We start from the raw sequence: 21,575 nt of genomic DNA, 5'->3' as shown, positions 1-21,575 counted from the left end.
AATTAGTACAAGCCATGGTTGAAGCAAGTATTTGTGGAATACAAGTGAACCTGATAGCAGATACAGGCACTTTGGTTAATGTAAAGAGTCTAGAGTTCTTTAACAGGATAAGTGAGGCCTGTAAGTTGCCAACATTGCCAGTAAGAAATTGCAAGGTGACTGGTGCTATTGGCACTCAGTCACAAACCATTAAGCATCAGATACAGACGGAGGTTTTAACCATAAAGGAGGTGATATTATGCAGCTTTCTCATACTGAAAGGATTAGTGGTGTCCTGTGTACTGAGATGCGAGTTTCTCCACGAGAGGAAAGCAAATATTGATCTCTCTAATGGTGAACTCAGCTTTTTGAATGAAGGTAGGAGAGCTTCTCTGGCAAAGGTAAAGATGAAAGAAGTACATGGCAAATACTGTCAGAGTATCAGGATGATGTGTAGGGGGTGACAAGCATGCATATTAGCAATAACATATGCAATGGAGAAGTCTATTATACTGATGCAAAGGAAGAAAATATTCCTGGTAGAACTGAATCAATTTTCTCCAAGGTGAGAGAATCAGATTATTTGACCACTGGCTAGAAATCTGAGCTAAATCTGTTGTTGAATAGATATTTAGAAATATTTTCAGAGAAACCCAGTATTATCAAGGGTTGTAGAACCATATTGAGGTAATGCCACATGATACATTTTGCCAAGCCACATACTCCATCCCATGGGCCAAAAGGGAGGCAATACCAGACCAGAGAATCTGGAGTAGCAAATCCAAAACTTCTTTGGTGCACAGCATTTAACATTGCTCAACTTAAAATCTTTGTACTGGCGGATCCAGTTATCTGAATCATCAAAGCAATACACAACTTTCATTTTTTGCAGAAGAAGCTACCAGTTTGGAGTGTTTCCCTTTGAGCTCAACATGAGAGTAGTAGTATTCATTAGACATAGTATTCGGGCCAGAACTCTTGGGCAGGGTTACCCCACATGTGGACAACTTGTTAACAACATCCCAGATATGGGAAGAGAGTTGTGTGAAAACTCGCAGAAGCAGGTGTCACTGCCAACTTAGAAAAATCAAAGTTTGGCAGAGAACAAATAAAATTCCTGGGCCATGTAATTTCGTCCTCAGGAATAGTGCCTGATCCAAAAAGGATACAAGCAATTGAGGAATTCTCACAGCCAAAGACTAAAAAACAGTTAAAGGTTTTTATGGGATAAGTATCATTCTTGCACCATTTTGTGTCAGACTGACTCTCAACAGTGATGTACTGTTGAGTCTATTACGAAATAATGTGTCTTGTTTGGTCAGAGGAACATCAACATGCATTCAAAACATTTAAACAAGCATTGTTGAAATCAAACATCCTGTATCATTCGGATATGTCAGACAGTTTCTGTTTAGCAAAGGATGCTTCCTCACATGGTTTGGGACCATGTTTATTCCAAATTGAGGAGAAAGGGGAGCATAAAGAGATAAGAGTTATAGGTTTCGCAAGTCATATACTTTTGAGTTGTGAAAGATCTTATTCTGTGACTGAGCTGGATGCTTTGTCATTTGGGCTGTGGAAAAGTTTCACTTTCATATTTATGGCAAACAAGTTAAAATATTCTTTGACCATCAGGCTCTGACTTTCTTGCTCACCTGTAAATTGCTACATGACAGGTTGGCCCAGTGGGTATTGACGTTACAGGAGTATTGATTGCACACAATGTATATCAAAGGAAAGGATAACATGATTACTGATGCACTATCACATCTTCCACAAGGCTTATCCGAACTCACAGAGTTGATTGAGCAAGCCTCTGAGTGTAAAATATGGTTGGTAAAAGACCAAGTACACAGACAAAAGTTTCTGCAACATAGCAGAGTTGCAAAACCTAGACCCTATGTGGAGTGATGAAAAAAAATTTATATCCAAGATCAGAACAGTGGTATGAGAGATAAGTACAATTCAGACAATACTGTCTCATATTACAGTAAGAGTGTTGACTCTGAGATGAGATGTAGTGTATGTGTATTCCACAGTCATATGTAGAAAACTTTATCTGGTATACACATCTCACCTGGGGGAGTGTAGGCATTTGAAAATGTGTTGCAATCAAAAACAATGTTGATTGGTGACTCCATGGTGTGTTGTGTGCACCACGATCAAATAGTGGATAAAATTGGAAGGAAAATCAGCATTTGCCATATTTTGTTGTTTTATTGTCAGCAAAATCGATTTTCGGTCGCTTAGTGACCATCCTCAGTGCTGTAACATACAATTAAAATTGGTTATAGCCAGATACCAGTGCCTACCAATTTTAATTGTATATTACAGCACTAACGATGGTCACTAAGTGACCGAAAATCGATTTTGCTGACAATAAAACAACAAAATATGGCCAATGCTGATTTTCCTTAAAAGAAACAATGTTTCCATGTCCTTAATTTAAAATGCCAAGCACAAAAAATTGTGAGAACCTGTGATATTTGTCAAAAGACAAAGCATGTAAATAGGCTCTGTTGAACTGAACTACATCCTATAGTTCCCACAGATCCACTACAGTTAGTGTCTGTGGACACTGCAAGAGATGGGATAAAGTATCAGTTAGCTGTATATGAGACATTGTCTAAGTATGTAAAACTGTACCCTGTGAGAACATCTACAGTGGTTTCTACTGTCAAGAATATCTACATGCCTGAAGTATGTAAGCCAAAGGCCATTTTCACAGATAATGCAGCATACTTTACTGGATGTAATTGGACATCTTTTCTTAAGGAACATGGAATAACACATCTTAATACCACACCTCTATCCAGGATCCAGCATGTTGGAATGAATATAGATTCAACAGATTCATTAGCTCCTATATCCCTAACCAGCACACTACATTGGCAGATTATGTTACAGTATGCGAAAGAATACACAATAACATACCTCATGCTTCGACTGGCTCCACACCAGCTGAGGTTCTGTCAGACAAAGAGGAAAGAAACTAGTGGATTACACCTTTACCTCAATTGCCAAGACTACAAGATCCAAACAAAAGACAATAGAAAAGATTTTTGCAAATTTAACGAAGTGTATTCCAATTAGGAAATTAAAATATGACATGAGTGTAAGAAACAAACAATAATTTCAGATTGACAATTTAGTGTTATTGTGGACCCGTTCTAAATAGTCAGCCTGAAGCAAGAAAAATATGAAGGGGCAATTGCTATATGCAGGTCCTTACTAGGTAATCAATCAGTGTCCTACGTGGGTGTAGCTACTTACTAGCAGATGTAGAAGGTAATAAAATCAAGGGTTTGTGCCCATACAAGGATTTGAAGAAGTATTTATGCTGCTAGAATATACATAGTAGTTGTAAGCTGAAGCATTTTACTTGCAAGTAATCTTATTTCGCTCAAACCTTATTTTGTGTAACAATATATGTTGTTGTCAATAGGCTTTAATAAAATATATTGATTATGCAGACACGTCTGCACTGCCTTCTGCAGTATACTACAAAATATTTAATTGAAGACAGTATACAATTTGGAGATACATAACTAAATCAGCTTTCAATGGAGTAATTTTCTTAAAAATTAAATAACTTTAGTAATTAGATGTATTTATATTACAGTTTTTTGTGTTTCTGTAATAAATATTTATGGATTATTTTACATTTCATATAATAATATTACAGAGGGAGATGACTAGAGATAATAATTTCTCAGAAACTTCTTATGTAACTAGGAACTGGGGCAAGTGTTTTCATTTACCTGTAGGAACATGTGCTGCCATCCTTGGAAATGTAATCTCAAATGAGTAGTAGTAACAGATCCTTAAAATAATCTACAAATGAAAGTGAAACATTATTGTAAAGTCAGGCCAGAGTCTGTAAGCCAAGTCAAAGTGACCCAGTGAACAACTATTTGACATGGTGTGAATAAAAGAAATAAACATTGTGTGCTATTGTTTCATATACAGATCTGTATAGGCTACAGAAATCTGTTTATCACTCTTGTATTTGAAAATATTGCAAAGCAAACTTTCTTGTAAATACGTGGATATAGAGTATACTAACATGAACTTTATAAGGAAGTGTGTTAGTGGTTCAGAACCATGTTAAATATATTTTAACTGAGACTCTACAAATAGCAGTTAGTGAACATGTTGCAATATTGAATGTTTTCTGGGGCAGAGTTAAGATGATGTCACAACAACAATATGAGCACAATACCTGACAGTGACAACCAGGTTATGCAAAGTATGGACAGTGCATAACACATGAAGTCCACAGTCAATGCTTTTGGAACTGTTTTGAGTTTGGTGCAGTCAAAAATCAGCAATCCTCACCAGTAACAGATGTGTCAGTGTAAACAGTTCATTGTCATGGCACTAAATGTTTTCCAAGTAGAAAATGCAAACCAATTTTCAGTAGTAGAAAGATGCTAAATGAGTGCATACTTGAGTATGAAATGCAAAGATATTATTAGAAACTGCGAGATAAACTTACAACAGAATGTCAGTATACAAGACTTATGAACCCATGGCACCCAGCCAAATAAAAACTTTCAGAACTGGTCTTCTGCTAGACAATAATAACTAACCATGACATGTTTCCCCACAGTGTTAACGTCAGAGCTAGTACATAATGTACTGCTATACTCTGGGTTTATTTCATGCACGCATCTGGCAGAGTTGTCCAGCATAAGCAGAGTACCACCAGTCATGAGTGAGACAACACAAAACAAGACATCTACGCCAGCAACCAAGCAGATGGCAGCTGAGAGTCCTGGATTTTATGTTGTGTTCCGGCCAGGCATACTTCACACCAACTGCAGCAAAGTGTGTGTGTGTGTGTGTGTGTGTGTGTGTGTGTGTGTGTGTGTGTGTGTGTGGCAACTCCTTTGCCCCAATGGGGAAGCCAAACAGCAATATACCTTATTTATTCCAATCTAAGCCGCACTTTTTTTCCAGTTTTTGTAATCCAAAAAACCACCAGTGGCTTCGAATCGACTGCAAAGTAAGCGGAAGTTCTGAAAAATGTTGGTAGGTGCCGCCACAACTAACTTCTGCCGTCGAATATATGTAGCGCTACACAGGCATGCTTTGCACTTTGCAGGCATAAAGATAAATACTGGCGCCAAAACCTCTGTGTCAGTAAATAAATTAAAAAAAAAAAGGTGGAAGACGAGCTTTTTTTCCTCCGTCCCGAGTTTCGACCACTGCATTTTTCATACATTATCCATCGAAGTAAATACAAATTCCGTATTGTTCATCTACGAATGTTGCAGCGCTTCAATGTACTACGAAAATCCGACTGGCAAGACTGTAAGGGATGTTTGTCAATATGGCCAACTATACGTTCTGAATTTTTTCCTACCTGTGAGAAGAGATGGTTTCTAATAGGAACTTTTATGAATTGTGAATCACATGCAGTATTCTCTTGACCATAAGAATAATACGAATATAAACATTTTGCCACGTATTCTTTCGTGTTTGCTGCTGTCTCATTTAAATTCTGTCTGTCTAATAAACTACGAAGCTAGAGTGAGACAACAGCAAACTCGGAAGAATATACATAACATGTCATGTTTATATTCGTATTATTCTTATGCTCAATAGTGATACAGTCAGAAATGAAGCACGGCAACTGACTAGATTTTTAAATCTAAGATGACTCTAATTTCTGTGCAGAATGTAATGTACTAAAGAGGCGTCTGCAAAGATTTTCAAACGGAGAAAAATTTCCGCTGAACTCTCCTTCAGAACATCTGTAAGTGACAACAAAGAGCAGTCTCTTGCCATTGTTTCGCTAATGAGACGATTCCTCTCTCTCTCTCTCTCTCTCTCTCTCTCTCTCTCTCTCCCTATATATATATATATATATATATATATATATATATATATATATATATATTATAATTTTGCGGACAATGTATATCAAAGGAAAGGATAAGATGATTACTGATGCACTATCACCAGAATGGGACAAACAATGCATGACACAGTACAGTAATGCATCTTCAGCTTAGAGTGACGTAAACACCTATAACAAAGAGAACGGCACCTATCAGATCAAAGAAAAATAAGCAATCAGTTCAAACCAGACGAAGCACGTGATAAAGGAAGGGTACCCGTATAAATAAGGACGGAACGCCTGACACACACCAATGGCTACCTGGTAAAGCTTAACTGCTAAGCTTACGTCTCGAACCAAACTACTGTAGCTGTATCGTCATTCATTCGAACGAAATTGTGTCTCATATTACAATGGACCAACTTTGTTTCGATTTGGGGGTGCGGCCTAAAACTTTTCTCTCCCCTTGAATTTCGAGTCTCAAATCTCAGGTGCGGCTTAGATTCGGGAAATTTGTTTTCCTTGATTTCGAGTCTCGTTTTTCAGGTGCGGCTTAGATTCAAGTAAATACGGTATTGTCCTAAGCAAGTGAATGAAAATCTGTATCTATTAATCTGACATGTAAGATGAAGCTGCAATAAATGATCATCGAGCAGCAACAATCAAAATGTAAACCTTTGCAATACAAGATCTTAAACAAACGTAAACTGATAACAAACACTGAACCACAACTATAGACACCAGTGGAACAGTGATGAGCATACTTAAGTATAGGAACACTCATGGAATGCCAACAACAAACACTAAACATGTGTGCCACTAGTGTTCCAAGGGGCCCTATAGTGTCCCCATACTAAAATGTAACAATAATATTTTTTGCAAGTAAAGTGAGACATACAAAAACTATTGAAAAAAGTCTTGTGACTATGAAATGCGTAAAGATAATGTTTTAGGAGAACAATTACAAAAATTAATGGTTAAAAAACAAAGACAATAATGATGTATTTGAAAAATAAACAATATCATTGTACTGGTAAGTGTTCATCTGCAGTCTTCAACCATTTTATATATGTAAAAGTTCTCTCTCTCTCTCTCTCTCTCTCTCTCTCTCTCTCTCTCTCTCTCTCTCTCTCTCCCTCCCCCCCCCCCTCTCCCTGTGTTGCCTCAGACTGACAAAATAAACATCACTTCCCCATGCCTATGTAGTAGAGACACTCCATGAATCATTTATTACTGGTGCCGCTTATCTTACAACGGTGATTCCGTCTACCGCACCATGTGATGATTTTGTGCAAATCTGCTACACCAGTTGGGTACTCAACAATGCTGCCATTGTTTGCCACATCTCCCCAATGCATCAACAATGGTGTTGAGGATATTTTGTAAAAAGTTTCACAATGTGATACGAACATTCTGTGTGACAATTCACAAAGTAATGATTGACCTTGACTAGAGGAAATTCAGTGCAGCAATTTAGACGTAAAAATTGCTGGTGGAGTAACAAAAATGGCGCCCTGTTTATCCTGCAACTGTTACCTCATGTGCTCCTAGTTTTTCCTCTGTTCTGGCTTCCGCACCTAGCCGTGGACTTCCAAACCTTTCCACTGACTTTTCAAGTGATATTCTCCAGCCACAATGCTATATGGATGCTCCTAACGGCATCTTTCCAATGCACCAACAATGGACTCTGTCAAATAATCCTGCCATTAACTCATCTAGCACTTTGATGTACAGACGCAAATTACAATGGACAAACCCGTGATGGTGTTTGACTGTCACATTGCAACAATTTCCACACTGTTTGTTCTCCTTAAAAGTGACCCCTATGCATTGAACAGTGACATCATGGCCTTCCACCCATGAGACCTGTGCCACATACTGTGTTTAACGACATCCTGCCATACACCTTGCACCTCATGCCTCTCAGACGCAGTCTGCGTACAGTGCTAACCTGCTCTGCTGGCTATAACGTTCAAGCATCCACCGCGTCATGTTCCATGTACATTGTGACATCAAATTCATGCCAGACACGCCATGCACTTTGACCTCTCATACACTGCTTGTGGAAACGGGACACATTCGTTCAATCGACTGAGCACCTCATCAGTAAGGTACTTCGCCCAAGATCTATGCTCAGTATGACGTGACATCCACGCCATCTGTGTCACATACTTCCATGGTGTTACCAGACAGGCACTTCCAAGAGACACAGTGACAGCATATTACATACGCCATTGCTCCCGTGCAGGCCACATCGGTCAATGTCATGCTCTGGCCACTCCCACGTGTACAAACCTCGGACAGTCTCCGCACCATCCGGCCTCATTTTAAACTGCCTCCATTCCGTACATACCTGCAGTATGGTTCAGTGTATGCAAGTGCTTGACGACCACCCATGGGATCATTAATGACAATTTTTGATCTTACTGAGCCACCTCGGCGACAGCATGGACAAACCAGAGACCTATTCCTGGCATCACACACCACAACAAATATGATATGACTAAGGCTTTGCTGTTCCAGTGCCATCTCATGCTCCCAGGAACAGCAACTACATGTAGTTATGCACAAAGAAACCGTCAGAGAGAACCCACCGTCCCCACTCTGGTGATTCCTAAGGACACAGATTGTATTGTAATGTATTGTATATTTATTGGTCCTGTGAATCATACACTGTACAGGGGTACATAATGATATAGGACAAGTTAAATAATTTGCAATAAAGTTTAACAGAAAAACTGTTGTATGGTTTTCAGTATATAGCAATGTAACTCTAACATATGGGAATAACATTTCACAAATACAAAAATAAATTTTACACGCACACATTTCATACTTTTGGCCTTGATTATACAGACACACACATATATGTAATAGACCACATATAATACACAGATAAATCTACATGAACACATTTCTTATTTTGCCTTAACTGTATAAACTATTTAAGTTTTTCACATATTTACGGTGTAGATAAATATTCATCAACACTGTAGTAGCAATTCTGTAGCAAGTAGTCACTCACTGCAGTTTTGAGTTTATGCATGCCAGTTATTGCCTTAATTTTTTTAGGTAGTTTGTTATACAGTTTTTTTTCATGCTTGCAAGGGTCCTTTTTGTTTTAGTGCTGTATGTGAAAACTGCATATGTAAATCTTGATTACTCCTTGTGTTGTATGAATGGATATTTTGTTTTTTTGGAGCAATCTTGCTATTTTCATCTATGATTTTCCTTATAAACATTATTTTTTCTAGGATATATAGGCATGGTAATGGAAGAATATGAAGCTTTTTAAATGAGGGTTTGCATGAAGATCGAGGTGTTGAGCCTTCCATGGCTCTTATAATTCTTTTTTGTGCAATGAAACAGCTTTTGCTGGGTGGTGAATTTCCCCATCAAATTAAACAATATCTTAGTAGTGATTCTGCTTGGACATTGTACACATTTTTTATGGCTTGCATTGATGTGCATCCAGCAAGAATTTTTATACTATAACAAATGGTATTTAATTTACTGGATAGGTGTTGTGTGTGTTTCTGCCATCTTAGGTCATCTTGGATCCAAACTCCCAAAAATTTGGTGCTATTTACAATTTCAAGTCTTTTGCCTAACAGTTCTATGGTTGCAATTAAAGGCTGTTTATTCTGCACTGTGTGTAGATGCATAGTGTTTGTTTTATGTGTGTTTATTATTAAGTTGTTCATTGCGAACCATTCTGACACATGTGAAGAGCTCTTTCTTATTTCATTTTGGAGCTCTTCTGGGGTCTTTCCTTTGATAAGTATATTTGTATCATTGGCTTATTTAATGTTCTTATAGTTAGGGCTGGATGGTTCCAGGTCATTTACAAACATGCAAGAACAAGATTGGTCCTAGTACAGAACCCTGAAGCATACCATATTTAACACACTGTTTTTCTGATTGATAGGAAGTTAAATTTTTTCCTTCTTTTACAAGACTTCAACTATTTGGTGTCTGTTTTGTAGATATGACTTTACCCACTCATAGGCTGCGCCTCTGACGCCAACATTTTCTAGCTTTCTAAACAATAGGCCATGGTTAATGATGTTAAATGCTTTTGAAAGATCTAGGAATATTGCTGCTATGTGTTCTTTTTTATCTAATGCATTTAAAGCTTCATTTAAGAAATCGATAATAGCTGTCTTAGTGGATTTACATTTTCAGAAACCATGCTGTGTAGCTGAGAAAAGTTTATTTTTTTCAATGAAATCTACGAGTCTTTTATAAAAGATTTTTTCAATTATTTTAGAAAAAACATAGTAGAGAGGCTGGCGTATAATTGGTTATATCTGTTTTTTCACCCTTTTTTAACCTTTCTGGGAAGATTCCCTGAGAAAGTGAACTATTGCATATTGACCTTACACTGATGCATATTGATCTTACACTGATGCCTGACTGCATGCTCTAGACTTTGTGACTATTGAAATTTCCCATACATGTCCAGACTGCTATGCTGTCACACAAGGATGACCCCTTCGATGCCAGACTTCACCTTGTGGGCTGAATTAACACCCTGGCACGCATCTTACTCTCATCAACAACTACACTGACGTCAGCAAGGTCATTGCCCTACTTGGCTATGAAGCAATTGAGGCTAAATAACTACCACCGATCTGGCCCAAGCTCTCCCATTCACCACTGGCCATCATCACTGCCTCTGCTCCGTGCAACCGCAACATGTCTGAGGTCAGCCAACTCAGGCCGATCTGGCCCAGGCCTCCTCCCACTGCCATGCCATGTGATCCTCACAGTGTAGACGCACAATGATCAGTGAACAATACAGCAAATCTGCTCACCTCCCCAACCCGCTGCCCCCTGGCACTGTTTACAGACAGACACCAAATCAGAGAACAATGCTATCCCCCCCCCCCCCCCCCTCTGCCCCTTCAGAGGCCAAGTAATAGCAGATTCGGACATGAGGCTAGTATCTGCAAAGCACCTTGTGCTAACCCAAACAAGCACAGAGGCCTGCCATAGGTGCAACAGGCCACCCTACAACCACAAGGCACCTTAATCAACCGCACCTGCACAGTTCTGCCCCCTCTTGTCACTCTCCCAACGGCTCACACTTATTTATTTATGACCGTCTGATGCAAACTTACTTCCTCACCGCCGAGACAGTCAAGCCAGTCCTGGGAACAGACTTTCTGCATCACTATTACTTGCACCCTGACCTCGCACATGATTTGTATTATGTAGTCAGCACCCTATCACTGGAGTTACCAGTGAAGTTCTGCCCAAACATTTCTGTTCATCTCCCATCTCTTCATCACATGCAGATACACCACTGGACCTCCCCCAAAGTGCACAGCACTCTTCAGCAAACTTCACTCTTTGATGTCCAACTATTCTTCACTATGCACTGCAAATGACATCATGAGATGCAAAAATATAGATCTTTGCATCTCTTTGTTGACATTACGGCATCACTTTATGCTGCCAAGCACAACCTTGCTGTCCTACAGTGTTCACAACAGCCATGCCACATGTCTGCCTCTTCAGAGGATGCCAACATACTACCAGAGCCTATTTACAAGGAATCTGAACTGGTTAGTGAAGTGCCGTATTCAGCTTCAGTGCGAGGTTCCAACAGTGTATCCACTGCTCTGCTGAGTGACCCTGCTCTGCAATGCAGTGTGTTTCTGGCCACAGATGCACCCTGCTATCATGCCACATGCAGTTTGGGCTGTTTGCGATGGTACTGTTCCTTGTATAAACACCACACCTGACCCCGCTTGCCCAGCGTAAACCTTGACGCCTCCCCACAAACTTAGAGCAGTGAAGACTGCCATGGACAAACTAACGATGGTAGGCATCATCCGCCTGCTGGACAGTGCCTGGGAATCCTCTATAAAGCTTGGTTTAAGGAAAGACGAATCATGGCGCCTGTGTGACGAATGCCAGTGGCTCAACGACTCAACTATTATAGACAATTATCCAGTCCCTAACTTACAGGACCTTGCTCAAAAGTTAGCTGAAGCCAAAATATGCAGCATGCAGATTTTTAGGCATAATAAATTTCTACAGGAGACACATCCCACATGCAGCTGAGACTCTGCTTCCTCTGATCACAGTCCTATGTGGGAAGAATACTGTTGGAAAATGCTGCCTCGAGTGGACACATCCTATGCAGTCTGCCTTTGATAAAATCAAGGATGACTTACTGCTTGCAACTACACTGGCTCATACGTCTCTCAATGCTCACTTTACTATAACAGCAGACATGAGTGACCTCGCTAATGGTGCCACATTACAAGTGGAAATAGCCAGTGTTCCCCAGCCTCTGAGGTTTATCTCTCAAGAACTTTCAGACATGCAGTGTAAGTGGTCAATCTTTGACTATGAGCAACTTGCCATCTATGAGGCCATCTGCTACTCTTGAGAAAAGATGGAGGGCTGACCTCTTGCTGTTTACACTGATCACCATCCCCTGGCTGACACGTTACACAACCCATCCGAGGATCCCTCCCCCAGACCTTTTCGATACCTCAATTTCATTTCACAGTTCACGACTGACGTGTGCTACGTCAGAGGCACTGACAATATTGTCAAGAACTATTTGTCGTGCATAGCCTCTTCCTCCACCTGGCTCAATTATGACCATATCGCCGAGGCACAAGACTTGCAGAATCTCTTTCGTGGTCCTGACACAGGCTTCAAACTTGAGCAACATACCTGCTCTGGTTTTACCAAGCCAGTTTGGTGCATCATCCCCCATGACGAGCTCCGGCCATTCATCCCAAAACATTTTCATAATCAAATCTTCAATCTTGTCCACAATCTTGCACAACCTGGGGTATAGCCCTCTGTAGGTTTAGTGATAGAATGTTTAGTGTGACACGTGTGGAAAGACTGTGCCACGTGGACCAGAGCGTCCATCCCATGCCAACAGAGCAAAACAAGCCATCACCCCCCCCCCCCCCCCCCCTCCTTTCGTCACTTGGCAAATTGCTGATCCCCAAGAGCAGGTTCCAATACAGGCACATGGACATAATACAACCACTTCCAATCTCAGATGGACAGTGTTAGGTTATATCACTAATTAGTAGAGTTACGTGGTGGGTTGAGGCCATGTCTACTGCTGAAACGTCTGTCGAGACTGTCGCCAATGTTTTCATCAACATGTGGATCGCACATTTTGGTTGTCTTGTTCACTCACTACTGACTAGGGCAAACAAACTGAGTCCTTTCTATTCAGTGAACTGTGTCACCATTGTGGCTGCCACTGTTTCCATACTATCATGTATCACCTGCAGTCGAACGGTCTCATTGAAAGACACTGCACATTAAAAGTGGCGCTAATGTGCCATCCTGAATCATGGACAGAAGCCCTTTCCTGTGTATTGCTTGGTGCCTGTACCACTCATACGGAAGACCTTAATGCATTGTTAACCAAGATCCTGTACGGTGACTCATTATCTCTTCACAATCAATTTTGTTGTACAGGCTACAACCCCTTCCAATCGAGACCTGCCAGATCTCACCACCTGCATCAGATGCCACCCACAGAACCCGCATATACCCTCTTGCCTTCCATCACACCATGCAATGCCCTGGGTCTTTGTCCGTAAGGACCTGTTCACCTGCTTGTATGTGATGCTACACATTGAATGCTGTGAGACCGGCCCTGCACCCACTGTATACAGGCTCTCATAAAGTAATTACTTGTGGCATGAACACATTCGACATTGTGATTGGTGCAAATGATCAACAGTGTCTATTAATACATTAAAGCTGGAACCAGCTGTTTTCTACCCCTTTCACACTGCAGCTCAACCTCTCCAACTTTCTTCCTGATGATATATCTTTAATGCTTGTCAACAAAAACCTGGTCATCTTTGCTCAGCACAAAGACAGGAGATCAGGGGCCAGCACAATTTCATACCATTACCACCACACCGGTCAAAGTGGACATGGTAGAAATGATGCCCTGACTCACTACTGAGGGCTCCCTCATCATAACCACCCGGTTTACGGTGCGGCAATAGAACTACGCTGTTGGCCCCTCCACACTTGGCAACCTCTGCCGAGGCTGCAACCAACACCACCACACTGATACTGACTACTTCCCACTATGGATGCACCCTCCGGCCTCCAGCCTGTCTCAGAGACTACAAGATGTCCGGTGTTGCTGCAGTGCTGCAGCCATTGCCCCACCACAGATCAGCACTGACTGCTTGCTCCTCCCAACTCTTCCCTTACTCCTGTACTCTGCACTATGGGTGGAGGGGAGGGGGGGGGGGGGGGTATCCCTGTGGCAACTATGCAACTATATGTCACCTCATCACCTCTCACCTCTCACTGACAACATGATCATTGCAGCTCTGTGCAGTAGAGTGAACAATTATATCTGTGACGGTTAAGTATTGTCGAACCTCTGACCGGTGTAAACCACTATGGAATTCCATCCAGCGAATAACGTAAGGATTTTTCTACCATATTCCATGTACCGTTCACTACATGTGCACTCCCACTTGTAACGCATATCTTACATTAAGTATACTGCTTATCCAGGTCTGTAGTTTACTGAGCTGATGTCAAATAGATAATAAGTTAAAATTTCAGTTGACTTTTATTTATAGAAGTGTTAAACCTGTGTCAAATAATCCAAGTCTTCAGAATTATAGCGTTGTCTGCAGTGGAGCAAAAATAGTATCACTGGAGAGCTGCAGTCTGCTGCCATTATGCAGCTTGTTTAAAATTTACATTACTGCTTTACAGGTGCATTACTATCAGTGCAGATTGTTTAATAATTTTTCTTCTAACAAAGTTGGAGACCTGGACCAGGCAGTTTATCGATGAATTTGCCAGTCATTTTAAGGTATTGTGTGGAATTAGGCCCTGGCCTGTACTACATCTAAAGGCCAATGACTTTCATTACAAACGGTGAACGTTATATTTGACCTAGCATGCTGACAAGCAAAGTGACAGATGAAGGCACATTTATTTTCGTGAATAATTATCAAGATGCATTTGGTTGCGTGTCAGTATGTTCATAAGATATTGAGGGGCTTAGAATTTGCATTGCGTTGCTAGATTGTTTTTACTGTTTTACCAGTTGTAGAAATATTATGCCACATACAGACAATTTCACTGAAAGAGTAATATTGAATTAACATAATAACTACATTTCAAGGAATACATAAAACATAATTTAATCACAGCATGAGCACATTGAACTGTGTCACGCTACACCAGCCCCTTTTACAGTTTCAAGTACACCCATCTTTTACACTTACCAAGCTAATTTGTGACCTATATGTGTCATCTGCCAATTTCCACTTCACCATAGTTCTCTCCTTCTTCAAAATATTGCAGCTATCCATCTCTCATGTTTCCTTGGATGGTATCATCCACCAAGCCAACTTCAAACTGCAAAAACAGTCCAGACTTCACCTCAGATAGCTGTCCTATCTTCTCCTAAACTGTCTCCACAGTGGTGTTTCCATTCCTGCCCTCTCCAGCTCCCTAAACAGCCACACCATCAACCACCACTCCTCACCCACAAGCAGAGCTTCGCCAACCTCCTTAACGTCCCATAACCAGTGCCTCCACAAACAATGGTAACTCATGATCACAGAAATAAGCTACAACAGTACAGTGTTCTCAACCTCTCATCTAAGCTCCCCTACTGAATTATCTATATTATCCATGGGGCTCACTTTCAGCCCTAAACCAGCATTTAATCATGCTACTTTGGTTAAGGACCCACTATCCTTCATCCAGAGGGCTCATGTGGTGAAACTGGCATTGAGGTCATGACTGTCATGTTGTAGAGCAACTGGGAATGTCGCTTTGCAACCCAGTCTCAAAATAATTCCAACAGCCAATCTGGAATTTATTAATCAGCTACCTCAAGAAGGCAATTACTTTCTAAACTAGTGCTCTGAAATGAGGTTCATTCTGTCGCACATTTTGCCCACCACACCTAGAATAGCTTTTCGCCGCTCTCCCAATCTCCGCAATATCCAGGTCAGACCCTATGCTTCTCTTGCACTCATTTCCCTATCCTCTGGCTTCTACCCCTGTGTCCATCCCCATTGTAAGACTTCTACATCTACATCTACATTTATACTCCGCAAGCCACCCAACGGTGTGTGCCGGAGGGCACTTACGTGCCACTGTCATTACCTCCCTTTCCTGTTCCAGTCGCATATGGTTCGCGGGAAGAACGACTGTCTGAAAGCCTCCATGCGCGCTCTAATCTCTATAATTTTACATTCGTGATCTCCTCGGGAGGTATAAGTAGGGGGAAGCAATATATTCGATACCTCATCCAGAAACGCACCCTCTCGAAACCTGGCAAGCAAGCTACACCGCGATGCAGAGCGCCTCTCTTGCAGAGTCTGCCACTTGAGTTTGTTAAACATCTCCGTAACGCTATCACGGTTACCAAATAACCCTGTGACGAAACGCGCCGCTCTTCTTTGGATCTTCTCTATCTCCTCTGTCAACCCGATCTGGTATGGATCCCACACTGATGAGCAATACTCAAGTATAGGTCGAACGAGTGTTTTGTAAGCCACCTCCTTTGTTGATGGACTACTTTTTCTAAGGACTCTCCCAAGGAATCTCAACCTGGTACCCGCCTTACCAACAAATAATTTTATATGATCATTCCACTTCAAATCGTTCCGCACGCATACTCCCAGATATTTTACAGAAGTAACTGCTACCAGTGTTTGTTCCGCTATCATATAATCATACAATAAAGGATCCTTCTTTCTATGTATTTGCAATACATTACATTTGTCTATGTTAAGGGTCAGTTGCCACTCCCTGCACCAAGTGCCTATCCGCTGCAGATCTTCCTGCAATTCGCTACAATTTTCTAATGCTGCAACTTCTCTGTATACTACAGCATCATCCGCGAAAAGCCGCATGGGACTTCCGACACTATCTACTAGGTCATTTATATATATTGTGAAAAGCAATGGTCCCATAACACTCCCCTGTGGCACGCCAGAGGTTACTTTAACGTCTGTAGACGTCTCTCCATTGATAACAACATGCTGTGTTCTGTTTGCTAAAAACTCTTCAATCCAGCCACACAGCTGGTCTGATATTCTGTAGGCTCTTACTTTGTTTATCAGGCGAGAGTGCGGAACTGTATCGAACGCCTTCCGGAAGTCAAGAAAAATAGCATCTACCTGGGAGCCTGTATCTAATATTTTCTGGGTCTCATGAACAAATAAAGCGAGTTGGGTCTCACACGATCGCTGTTTCCAGAATCCATGTTGATTCCTTCATAGTAGATTCTGGGTTTCCAAAAACGACATGATACTCGAGCAAAAAACATGTTCTAATATTCTACAACAGATCGACGTCAGAGATATAGGTCTATAGTTTTGCACATCTGCTCGACGACCCTTCTTGAAGACTGGGACTACCTGTGCTCTTTTCCAATCATTTGGAACCTTCCGTTCCTCTAGAGACTTGCGGTACACGGCTGTTAGAAGGGGGGCAAGTTCTTTCGCGTACTCTGTGTAGAATCGAATTGGTATCCCGTCAGGTCCAGTGGACTTTCCTCTGTTGAGTGATTCCAGTTGCTTTTCTATTCCTTGGACACTTATTTCGATGTCAGCCATTTTTTCGTTTGTGCGAGGATTTAGAGAAGGAACTGCAGTGCGGTCTTCCTCTGTGAAACAGCTTTCGAAAAAGGCGTTTAGTATTTCAGCTTTATGCGTGTCATCCTCTGTTTCAATGCCATCATCATCCCGGAGTGTCTGGATATGCTGTTTCGAGCCACTTACTGATTTAATGTAAGACCAGAACTTACTAGGATTTTCTGTCAAGTCGGTACATAGAATTTTACTTTTGAATTCACTGAACGCTTCACACATAGCCCTCCTTACGCTAACTTTGACATCGTTTAGCTTCTGTTTGTCTGAGAGGTTTTGGCTGCGTTTAAACTTAGAGTGAAGCTCTCTTTGCTTTCGCAGTAGTTTCCTAACTTTGTTGTTGTACCACAGTGGGTTTTTCCCGTCCCTCACAGTTTTACTCGGCACGTACCTGTCTAAAACTTGTGTTAGACACCCTCCTGTACTTGGCAAAATATATATTACCAAAGGGAGAGCCACCTGTGACCCAACACAGATTGTGCACCGGCTGTTATGTAAACACTGTTTAGCTTTCTATATTGATATGACAACCACCAAGTTGGCAGCTAGGATGAATGGACATAGGCAGAGGGTGTGTAATAGCAACACACAATATCCTGTTGCAGAGCCTGCTCTACAACGTGGCAGTCATGACCTCAGTGCCTCTTTCATCACATGAGCCCTCTGGATTTTCCCACCTGACACCAGTTTCTCATAACTCTGCAGGTTGGAACTGGTGTTACAACATATCCTTGGTTATCACCAACGACCTGGTGTTAATTCACATTAATTTCTTCAATCTCAGCATTTTCTTCAGTAATTATTCTTTTCTTTGTTCAGTTTTAGTTCTCTATCTTATTTTCTGACCTGTCAATTCCTCCTCACCGCACCTCTACCATATACAACGCACTTAACTTTCCCCACTTATTAACTCATGCATGATGTTTTTGTAATAATCTCTGTCTTGGTTATTTCCCTATCTTCCATCTTTAAGGGCTTAGGTTTTCAAATCTCATCTGGTGCAGTCCCCAACAATCAGTCTTTCGTTCTCATCCTGTCTGGAAAGTCTCACTTGACCTAGGGCTCTGGGTGACTTTCTTGTAATTCTCCCCATTTCCTAAAACTTGCCAATCCTTTTTCCCTAATCCCCATTTTTCCTCCATTCCATCTGCAAAAAGAAAGAGCCATTAGCTCAAAAAGTGTGCACATTTACTTAACTTTTATATGTTTTCTTCTCCTGTCACTACTTGGGAGTAGACCTTTTTGTGTATTAAGTTATTCACTGATGGAAAAAAGTCACAGCAACAAAAAATAATTAATGTAGAGTAATGAAATTTTGGGAATAAATTTGTCTAGGTAACATACTTAAGTGAATAACAGTCCAGGATTACAGGTTAATGTCAGTGCGAAATAAGCCATTGCAAATGCTAGACTGCTGAATGTAAGCATGTGCAAGCATTGTGTTGTACAGATCCCAGACATCAGTTTGAGGGATGGAGTTCCATGCCTTTTGAACTTGGTCGGTCAGTACAGGGGTGATAATGCTGTTTGTGGATGACATTGGATTAGTCGTCTGATGGTGTCCCATTTGTGTTTCATTGGATACAGATCTAGTAATTGAGCAGGCCAAAGGAACATGTTGACACCCTGTAGTGCATGTTGGGTTACAACAGCGGTATGTGGGCAAGTTCCTGTTGGAATGCTGACCATAAATGGCAGCATGACAGGTCAAATCACCAGATTGACATACAATTTTGAAGTCATGGCATGTGGGATGACCAGGAGAGTGCTCCTGCTGTTATATGAAATTGCACCCCAGACCATAATTCCAATTGTAGGCCCAGTGTGTCTAGCACACAAACAGGTTGATTGCAGACCATCAGCTGGCCTCATTCTAACCAACACACAGCCATCAGTGGCACCAAGACAGAAGCAGGTTCCATCATAAAAGATAGTAGACCTCCACTCTGTCCTCAAATGAGCTCTCACTTGATACCACCTAAGTTGCAAATGGTGGTGTTTTGGGAAAGGAGGAATGCACAATAAAGGGCATCTGGCTCGGAGCTTTCCTCGAAGTAACAAATTTGTAACAGTTCATCATGCCACTGTGGTGCCAACTAATGCTCAAATTGCTGCTGCAGATGCAGTACAATATGTGAGAGCCATGTGCCAAAAATGATGGTCTTCCCTCTCAGTAGCGTCTCAGGACCTGGTCCAGAGCCCAGTCTTCTTGCAACTGTACATTCTCGTGATCACTGCTGCCAGTAATCATGTACAGTGGCTATATTCCTGCAAAGTCTTTCTGCAGTATCATAGAAGGAACATCCAGCTTCTCATAGCTGTATTACACGACCTCACTAAAACTCAGTGAGGTGTTAATATGGCATCTTTGTCACCTTAAAGGTATTCTTGACTAAAATCAACTCGTCACATCCAATCTCAAATGTACCTAATTCTCATGATAATTACAATGTGTATTTTTAGTAAACATAATTTGCTTCCTCGTAGTGGCACTATTAACACTACTGTTGTGTGACTAAACCTGATTTGTATCCTCATAATGGCACTATTAATGCTACTGTTATGTGACTGGCATGAAATTGGTATACACATTATCTTTCAAATGTAGAAACAGGCCTACCAACTTTTGTTTTTGTTGCACAACTCCTTCTTGGTGTTGTACATTTTTCCATTGGTGTCTTTTCAGAGGTAATTGAACAGCATCATTTAGTTTGCAATAAGCTAAATGAGCAATTTAGAGATGTGGACAAGGACTTAAAACAATCAGAAGAATTAACTGTGCAGGGGTTTTATGTAGTGCATGAACAAATCTCAGACACACAAATTAGATTAAGAGTGTTGGAACAAAGAAAATATTTGGATATGGCTGCTATTTCAGGCTCTATGTTTGCTAGCTTAGAGGATCATGCAGCTAATGTAATCAAACATAAACTATGAGAAAATATTAATTGTCTGTTGGTATGCCTCACTCTAATGCAGAAACCAGTAGATAGGAGAACAAAGAACCTAAGTGTAAATAAAATAATAAAAGAGTTAAATGACTTAAAATTGTGCATATATAAAAATGTGGATAAAGTTACCAAGACTTTAAAGAAAGAAATTTGTGGTAATACTCACATAAGTAGAAATGAATTTCTGTGTTACACTGGGTTTATTAGAATGTATGTTGACTGTAATCCTGTTTAAGAAGAATGTAGATTTAGATGATTGATTAAGTTTTGCATACATTGTGAGTAAAGTAAGTTTGGAAATCATGGTTAATAATGGTTACAATGAGGCATAAGTTGGTTTTAAGCAATGTTATGGCACACATTTGTACCTGAATGAATGTTCAGCTGAACAGTTAAGTTATGAACTCATTGTACATAGGCTAAAAAGTCTATTATTGTTAGCAGTAAGAGAGCCGGTTCTTGGTACAGGGGCAAGGCATGCTAAGCAAAATAGAGCCGGTTCTTGGTACAGGGGCAAGGCATGCTAAGCAAAATAGATGTATTGTATATAAAAAATAATGGGTTATTTAATGGAACTGCTGCAGGAGGAGACCTTTTGTCCGTACCCCTGATGCAGTTGAAGGCAGTATTTCTTTGTAGAGTCACTAAAGAACTGTTTTCATGTGGTGCACCTCACAAAAACAATATTGTGACTGTTCGAACAGTCCATGGGTGTACTGCCGGCCCATAGAGTCCAACGGGCACAATATTTTGGCGATCAGACATGTTGCCATCGTCAGGTGCGCTGACGAACTGAGCTCTTGAGGACGGGTGGCCATCCTATATCCCCTTCCCCCACGAGGCATTCTCTCAGCGGTCAGCGCCTGTGGCCGCGTGTCGGCGGTCACTGAGAGGCTGACGTCAGCGTCTGTGGTGGCGTATGTGTAACTGCCTCATCCGTCCTGCTCGCTCGTTCCTTTTCTTTACTGAGCCTCTTTTTAATTAGACTCAGTGCTGGTTCCCATGCCTTGCTGAGGTTATAGCCACAATCTCTGTTGATGAGTCCGTCCCTGGTATGAATTTTGATAGCCTCTCTAACGACACTGTCCCAGTATTTATTTAGATGTCTGTGCCAGACCCTGGTATGTTGCTCAACAGTGCAATGCGACTGCCGACTTG

Source organism: Schistocerca piceifrons, chromosome 3 (assembly GCF_021461385.2).
Source record: "Schistocerca piceifrons isolate TAMUIC-IGC-003096 chromosome 3, iqSchPice1.1, whole genome shotgun sequence".
NCBI classification, from domain to species: Eukaryota; Metazoa; Arthropoda; class Insecta; order Orthoptera; family Acrididae; genus Schistocerca; species Schistocerca piceifrons.
This window is presented reverse-complemented; position numbering follows the sequence as displayed.